A 7,700-nucleotide genomic window follows, 5' to 3' on the forward strand; every position below is an offset into this window, starting at 1 on the left:
TTTGGGGTTCCCTCAGGGGTTTTTGGGGTTTTTCCCCCCCCCAGCATTGTACCCAGGGTCTCACTGCAGACATTGCACCTGGAGCCGCCCCAAATCCCCAAATCTCCACCCCAAATCCCCGCCCCAAATCCCTGCCCCAAATCCCCTTTCCCAGCCCCTCAGGTGTTTTTGGGGTTCCCTCAGGGGTTTTTGGGGTTTTTCCCCCCCCCAGCATTGTACCCAGGGTCTCACTGCAGACATTGCACCTGGAACCGCCCCAAATCCCCTTTTCCCACCCCAAATCCCCACCCCAATTCCCCCTGGGGTTTTTGGGGTTCCCTGAGGAGTTTTTGGGGTTCCATGAGGGGTTTTTGGGGTCTCTGCCCCCACTCCAATCCCCCATCCCCGCCCCAAATCCCCTTTCCCATCCCCCAAATCCCCTTCCCAATCCCCCCAAGGCTTTTGGGGTTCCCTCAGGGGTTTTTGGGGTTTTCCCCCCCCCCAGCATTGTACCCAGGGTCTCACTGCAGACATTGCACCTGGAGCCGCCCCAAATCCCCAAATCCCCGCCCCAAATCCCCTTTTCCCACCCCAAATCCCCACCCCAATACCCCCTGGGGTTTTTGGGGTTCCCTGAGGAGTTTTTGGGGTTCCCTGAGGGGTTTTTGGGGTCTCTGCCCCCACCCCAATCCCCCATCCCCACCCCAAATCCCCTTTCCCACCCCAAATCCCCTTCCCAATTCCCCCAAGGCTTTTGGGGTTCCCTCAGGGGTTTTTGGGGTTCCCTCAGGGGTTTTTGGGGTTTCCCCCCCCCCAGCATTGTACCCAGGGTCTCACTGCAGACATTGCACCTGGAGCCGCCCCAAATCCCCAAATCTCCACCCCAAATCCCCTCCCCAAATCCCCAAATCCCTGCCCCAAATCCCCAAATCCCTGCCCCAAATCCCCTTTCCCAGCCCCTCAGGGGTTTTTGGGGTTCCCTCAGGGGTTTTTGGGGTTTTTCCCACCCCAAATCCCCACCCCAATTCCCCCTGGGGTTTTTGGGGTTCCCTGAGGAGTTTTTGGGGTTCCATGAGGGGTTTTTGGGGTCTCTGCCCCCACTCCAATCCCCCATCCCCGCCCCAAATCCCCCTTTCCCATCCCCCAAATCCCCTTCCCAATCCCCCCCAGGTTTTTGGGGTTCCCTCAGGGGTTTTTGGGGTTTCCCCCCCCCAGCATTGTACCCAGGGTCTCACTGCAGACATTGCACCTGGAGCCGCCCCAAATCCCCAAATCTCCACCCCAAATCCCCTTTTCCCACCCCAAAGCCCCTTTCCCAGCCCCTCAGGGGTTTTTGGGGTTCCCTCAGGGGTTTTTGGGGTTTTCCCCTCCCCCAGCATTGTACCCAGGGTCTCACTGCAGACATTGCACCTGGAGCTGCCCCAAATCCCCAAATCCCCACCCCAAATCCCCTTTTCCCACCCCAAAGCCCCTTTCCCAGCCCCTCAGGGGTTTTGGGGGTTCCCTCAGGGGTTTTTGGGGTTCCCTCAGGGGTTTTTGGGGTTTTTCCCCTCCCCCAGCATTGTACCCAGGGTCTCACTGCAGACATTGCACCTGGAGCTGCCCCAAATCCCCTTTTTCCACCCCAAATAAACCCCCCTGTGCCCCCCCAGGGCTGCCGTGGTTTTTTGGGGCCGATTTGGGGTCCTGGGGGGTTGGATGGGGGTTGGGGGTCTGGGGTTTGACCCCAAAGTTTGGGGACTGGGGGGAGTTGAGCCTAAAATTTGAGGTTTGGGGGGAGTTTGACACCCCAGGCTTTGGGGTTTGGGGCTTTTGGGATTTGGGGTTTGGGGGTTTGGGTTTTTGGGGTTTTTGGGGTTTGGGTTTTTGGGGTTTTTGGGGTTTGGGTGTTTGGGGTTTTTGGGGTTTTGGGGTTTTTGGGGTTTGGGGGGTTTTGGGGTTTGGGGGTTTGGGGTTTTTGGGGTTTGGGGGGTTTCTGGGGTTTGGGGTTTTGGGGTTTGGGGTTTTGGGGGTTTGGGGGGTTTTGATGCTTTTTCCAGGTGTTAAAATCAGGAGTCAAACGCGGTGAAAGGGAAAAGGGATTTTATTTGGGATTTGGTTTAGGGATCCTCAGGTGCTCACATCCAGGTCATGGCACCGAAATGCACCCCACAAAATGCACCCCACAAAATGAGCCCCACAAAGTGCACCCCACAAAATGAGCCCCACAAAGTGCCCACCCCACAAAGTGCACCCCACAAAGTGCCCACCCCACAAAATGAGCCTCACAAAGTGCACCCCACAAAGTGCCCACCCCACAGAACCCCCCCTGGGCAGTGCCAGAGCATTGGAGAGCGGCCCGAGAAGCAGGGACGTGGCTCATGGATGGAATTATTGGATCCATAATCCAACTGTAGCAGTCCAAAGGCCGGCGAGCAAAGGGCCTGGGGGAGAAAAATCCTCCATGAGCCAAATCCCTGTGTGAGAGGCCAGGCTGGGAAGCAGAAGGGAGCTTTGGGAGGTGCAGCTGTGCTGAGGAGATGGACTGGCCCTAAGAAGGGAGGAAGAGCTTTGAGCTCCCAAGACAAACCATCGATAATCAGAAGCTCGCCAAATGCAGTCTTTTATCTCACCCAGTGATGGAGAGGTCAGAATGAGCTTTGGGAAGTTTCAGCTAATGAAAGAACTGATAAGCTTGGATTCAATGCTCTATGGAAGTGCCTGGGTGTTGCTGATAACCGGAGCTCGCTGATATCAATCCTGTCGGGTGCCTGCCATGGCTCTCCTCACCGAAGTCATCGATCGTTTGCAACATTTGGCGCCCGAACAGGGACTGGGGCTTCGTTTTCCTGACGAGGTGAGCGGCCGAGAGGCTTCGATAGCAGCGATCGAAAGGCAAAAGATCAGCGGCTGCAGGCAAGCACCTGGTCCGTGCCCGGCCTGACCTTAACAAGAGGGGTCCATGGTTACGGCTGACAAGGGCTAAACCTGGGAAAAGGCTGCACAGCTCCTGTCGCCAGGGACAGCGGGAAAGACGCGGAGATCGCGGTAAGGACACAGATATGGAAACAAAGGTGGCCCTTAATTTATTTTTACGCTTTTTAGAAAAGCGGGGACTTAAGGAGATAAACCTTGGTAAGGAATTAAATGCGTTAATAACGTTCGGGGAAAAGCAAGGGTTCTTTAAGGACCCAGGATCGTTGTTCCATGAACAGCAAGGGCAAGAATGTGGTGTTTGTTTATGGAATCTCGTTATAGATGGCAATAAAGAAGCTAGAAAGTTAATGAAGCCGTGGAGAGCAGTAAATTATTGTCTTAAACAGTATCCTGCTGAAAAGCAGGTAGCAGCAGTTGCTACGGCTCATTTAGAGGGCAAAGCCCCTCCACCTGGCACAGTGGCACTCGGGAGCGATTTCGTTCCCACGCCACCCATAGGGTGCCCCGTAGCTGTTAAAGCCCTCACAGATCAGACACCGTCTGTTCTACCGACGGCACCCCCGGCAGAAAAGAAAGAGGAGTTACCAGAAAGCGACAAAAAGAAGTTGGAACAAGAAGCCGCTGGATGGCACCAAGAGCTTCCTGAAAATTTCAACACATGTAACAGCCTTAAATCTCGAGTTAAATGGACTGGAAAGGAATAGTAAAAGCAGCCCTCGAGAATAAAGACTATGAACTGGCAGAAGCGATCCGAGATCCGTTTGCCTTCCCAGGAATATATCAAACAGGCGAGGGGGGAATAGTAGGAGCACATAATCCTGTCGACTGGAAGCTGCTAACTCAGCTGCGAGGCGCAGTCAATGAGTCAGGGCTGCAGAGTGAACCAGCAAAGCAAATGTTAAACTACGTGTGGGGGAGTGGGATTCTCTGCCCAGAAGACATTAAAACTATTGTTGGAATGATTATGACCCCGGCACAAGTTCTGCTGTGGCCGCGCACTGGAATCGCCTTTGCGATGCCTCTGCTAACGCTGCCCGTGACCCACAAGAGCCTTTAAATGGGGTAACCGTGGAGCAGCTTATGGGTGTTGGGCGGTTTGCCAGAGCTGAAATGCAAGTGCAAGTGGGGCCAGAAAGATTATTAGAAGCGATGGGACTTGCACGGCAGCAGTGTCCTATATAAAAACAACCCCCCCTCAGCCCTCCTACCTGCCAATCAAGCAAGGAAGGGACGAGCCCTTTCCAAGTTTTGTCGACAGTTACTAAGGCTCTACACAACTCAGATGTACAAGACTTTATGAGAGGACCATTATGAAGACAGTGTGTGATGGAGAACTGCAATTCTTTTCCTCGAGCCATATTAGTTCCACTGCCTGCAGATGCACCGGTAGAGCTGATGCTGGATAGAATGAGCCGAGTGCCAGGAGGGCCACGGGCAATGCTGGTGGAAGCTGTTAGAGAGTTAGGGAAAGATTTAGTGCAAGCCCAAAATCCAGCCTTTGCAGCCCTGGCTCCCTTGAGAGGGGCAGAAGCACCAAGAGGCAGTGTCACGGGTTGGGTTTGTAACCGGGCGGAAACACCAATTTAGTGTAGTGGTTTGGGCTAAAATACTCATGACTGTTTATCTTCTGTGAGATAAGAATTAGGAGAAATGCAAAGCAGGCACCAACTTGAATGAATATAAAGAAGTTTATTAACAGACCTAAAAGAAGAAAAGAAAAAAAAATTATACCACCTTCAGAACTCTCCTCCTCCCCCCACCTTCCTCCCGTCTCCCACTGACAATGTAAAAAGACAACCCTTAAGATGTTCAGTCTGTTTACCACTTCCATAATAACCTTGTTCAGTCCATTTAGAAAGAGAAGTCTCTTCTTGCTCGTGCTATGAAAACAGTATCACACCGAGACAGCCACCCACTTCCAAATATTGTTCAGTCCATTTAGGAAGAGGAGTCTCTCTGCTCGCGATGTGAGTCCCTTCCCCCGACTTGCAGCTTTTCCCACAACTGCTTTCGAGGGTCCACTCTTGAAAGTTTTCTGGGGTACAATTTCAAGGTTGAGCTGTTCAGAAACAAAGAAACAGAGGCCCTTCTCCTTCCCTGGGAGCAAAGGGTCTTTCTTATCTTCAAGACTATCTCTGGGAGCATCTCTAGGAATTGAGGTTTTTCTCCTTTCCTCTTTGGAGCAAAAGTCCTCATCTGGTTCATCTGGTTCATCTCTCTCTGTCCAAACTTCTCATGAAATTACAGCTGCGTCAGCATCTGCTTATTGCTCACGAGTTGAACACTCCACCCCCCATATCTTCATGAAATTACAACGGGATACTCTGATATATCATAGCTTCACAACAGACTTTCAGCTTTAAGCATCTCCTCTCTCTCTTCCCTCAGGTTTTCAGCTCTTCACAGCAATAAAAGGGTTAATCTCACCTCGGCCTTGCAGCTGGAATGTGGCTTATCGCTGTTGGTCACCTGACCTCTGCCGGACAGAGGTGCCGCTTTGCTGAATCTCGGCCGCAGTGGGGGGGGGGGGGGGTCCGAGCCGCTCCGGCTGCCCACGGCAAGGCAGTGGGGGGGGGTTCCGGGGCCTGCAGCCACCTGTCCCAGCGCCGGAAACGAGAGAGAGCTTGGAGGGGGAGTTTGTCTATTCTTAAGTGTGTATCACAGAGGCGGTCACAACTTTAAGTGGCTTAAAGAATTGTCCATATTCAAACTGGCCACTGATAGGTTCTATCAGGTCCCAGAGGAAGCTGTAAGCACCCCTTAGCAAGGATATCCCTTCCGGGACTATGCTTGCTAACCTATGACAGGCGGCTACTATAACAAGCCTAAAGAAGTCAAGAGCTTCTGATGTGGTCACAAAGGACACCTGAGACGGCAGTGCCAGGTCCAGCAAGTGTGGTGCCGTAATTGCAGTGTCAATAATCACTCCACGGAAGCCTGCCGGGAAAGGCCGGGAAACGGGAGACCGAGGGCGAAGGGTCGCGGCGTGACGGCACCAACAGCGGCCCCAGCAGCAGCAATGCCGGCCCCCGCAGCTCCCCACAATCGGCCGAGTGCCTGCGGCCAGCGACCCGAGGAAGCCTCGGCCTGGACCTGGCAACAGCAATAGATGTGACCTGGATTGACGACCGACCCCAGAAGATTCCAGAGCCCCGAGTCATCAATGGGCAGTGCCATGGAGCTCTGCTGTTAGGTCGCTCTTCCAGTAGAATGAAAGGGCTTTTTATATTGCCCGGCCTAATTGACAAAGACTATGAAGGAGAGATTTGCATCATGGCTCAAACTCACTTTCCACCTGTGCACATCCCAGCACACAGCAAAATTGCTCAATGAATACCTTTGCCTCACCTGACTGCAGCTATAGCCCAAGAAGCGCCGCAGAGGGGAACAAGAAATTTTGGTTCAACTGGGAGTCTCGCTCTTCTTACCCTCCCGCTAGCTCCCGGCCAGTTGCTACTGCCGTGTTCACTCATGGCAGCGATTCCATAACGTTATCTGCTCTCTTGGACTCTGGAGCAGACTTAACAATAGTGGCCAATTCATGCTGGCCTCAGCACTGGCCCCTTCAACGTGCAGCAGGAGGAGTCGAAGGTGTCGGAGGCACTGAGTCAGTACAACACAGCCGGGATCGAATTCAAATCATCCGAGATGGACGCACTGCATCTGTTATAGTCACAGTGATGCCTCTGCCTGAGAAAGTGAACGCTCTAATAGGAAGAGACGTGCTCACCCCGCTGAGGTCTGTGTTAACCACTGAGACTCCTTTTTGATAGCGGCCGCTGCATTGACTTTCCCGATAGCCTTGCACTGGCTTACTAATGCCTCAGTGTGGATCGAGCAGTGGCCGCTCAAGGAGGAAAGTCTGCAGCGAGCCCATGCACTGGTGCATGAACAGTTACACCAAGGACACTTGCAACCATCTACGAGCCCATGGAATACTCCCATCTTTGTGATCCAGAAGAAATCAGGAAAATATCGGCTGCTGCATGATTTGCGTGCCATTCATGCTCAAATGCAAGCCATGGGGACTCTGCAAGCTGGCCTTCCCAGTCCTGCAGTTGTACCTGAGAACTGGCATTTACTAATAATGGACCTAAAATTCTGGTTTTTCACTATACCATTGCATCCTAATGACGTGCATCGCTTTGCCTTCACCCTCCCTGCTACAAACAGGGAAGGACCTGCCTCTCGATATGAGTGGTCAGGGCCTCCCCAAGGGATGAAAACCAGCCCCATCTTGTGTCAGATGTCTGTTGATGCTGCACTGAAGCCAGTTCGAGTGCAGTGGCCAAAACCCATCATTTAGCACTATATGGATGATATCCTCGTCGCTCAGCCAGATCCAATCACCCCCCAACAAGAACTCCTGCTCCCCGATCAGCTAAAACAGTATGGCTTGATTGTCGCGCCAGAAAAGGTTCAACGTGCGCCTGTTTGAAGTACCTGGGGTGGAACATCACCGAAACACAAATCAAGCCACAGAAGGTGACAATTCAAACCAATCTCAAGACCCTGCAAGATGCACAAAAGCTCATGGGTGACTTGCAGTGGCTGCGAGCAGTCGTAGGCATCAGTAATGAAGACCTAGAGGTACTGAGACCCTTGCTGAGAGGGACTGATCCCTCCTCGCCAGTTCGGCCCCCACCACAGCAAATTAATACTATCCAGCGTATCGGTACTGTTATTGCAGACAGAGCAGTTGATCGAATGGACGCTGATCTTCCAGTCGACTTTACTGTCCTCCACGGAGAGAGTCAACTGATCTGTGCACTGACTCGGTGCAGAAAGAAAAAGGCGGAGCAAGT

This window comes from Aphelocoma coerulescens, unplaced genomic scaffold (assembly GCF_041296385.1).
Source record: "Aphelocoma coerulescens isolate FSJ_1873_10779 unplaced genomic scaffold, UR_Acoe_1.0 HiC_scaffold_64, whole genome shotgun sequence".
NCBI classification, from domain to species: domain Eukaryota; kingdom Metazoa; phylum Chordata; class Aves; order Passeriformes; family Corvidae; genus Aphelocoma; species Aphelocoma coerulescens.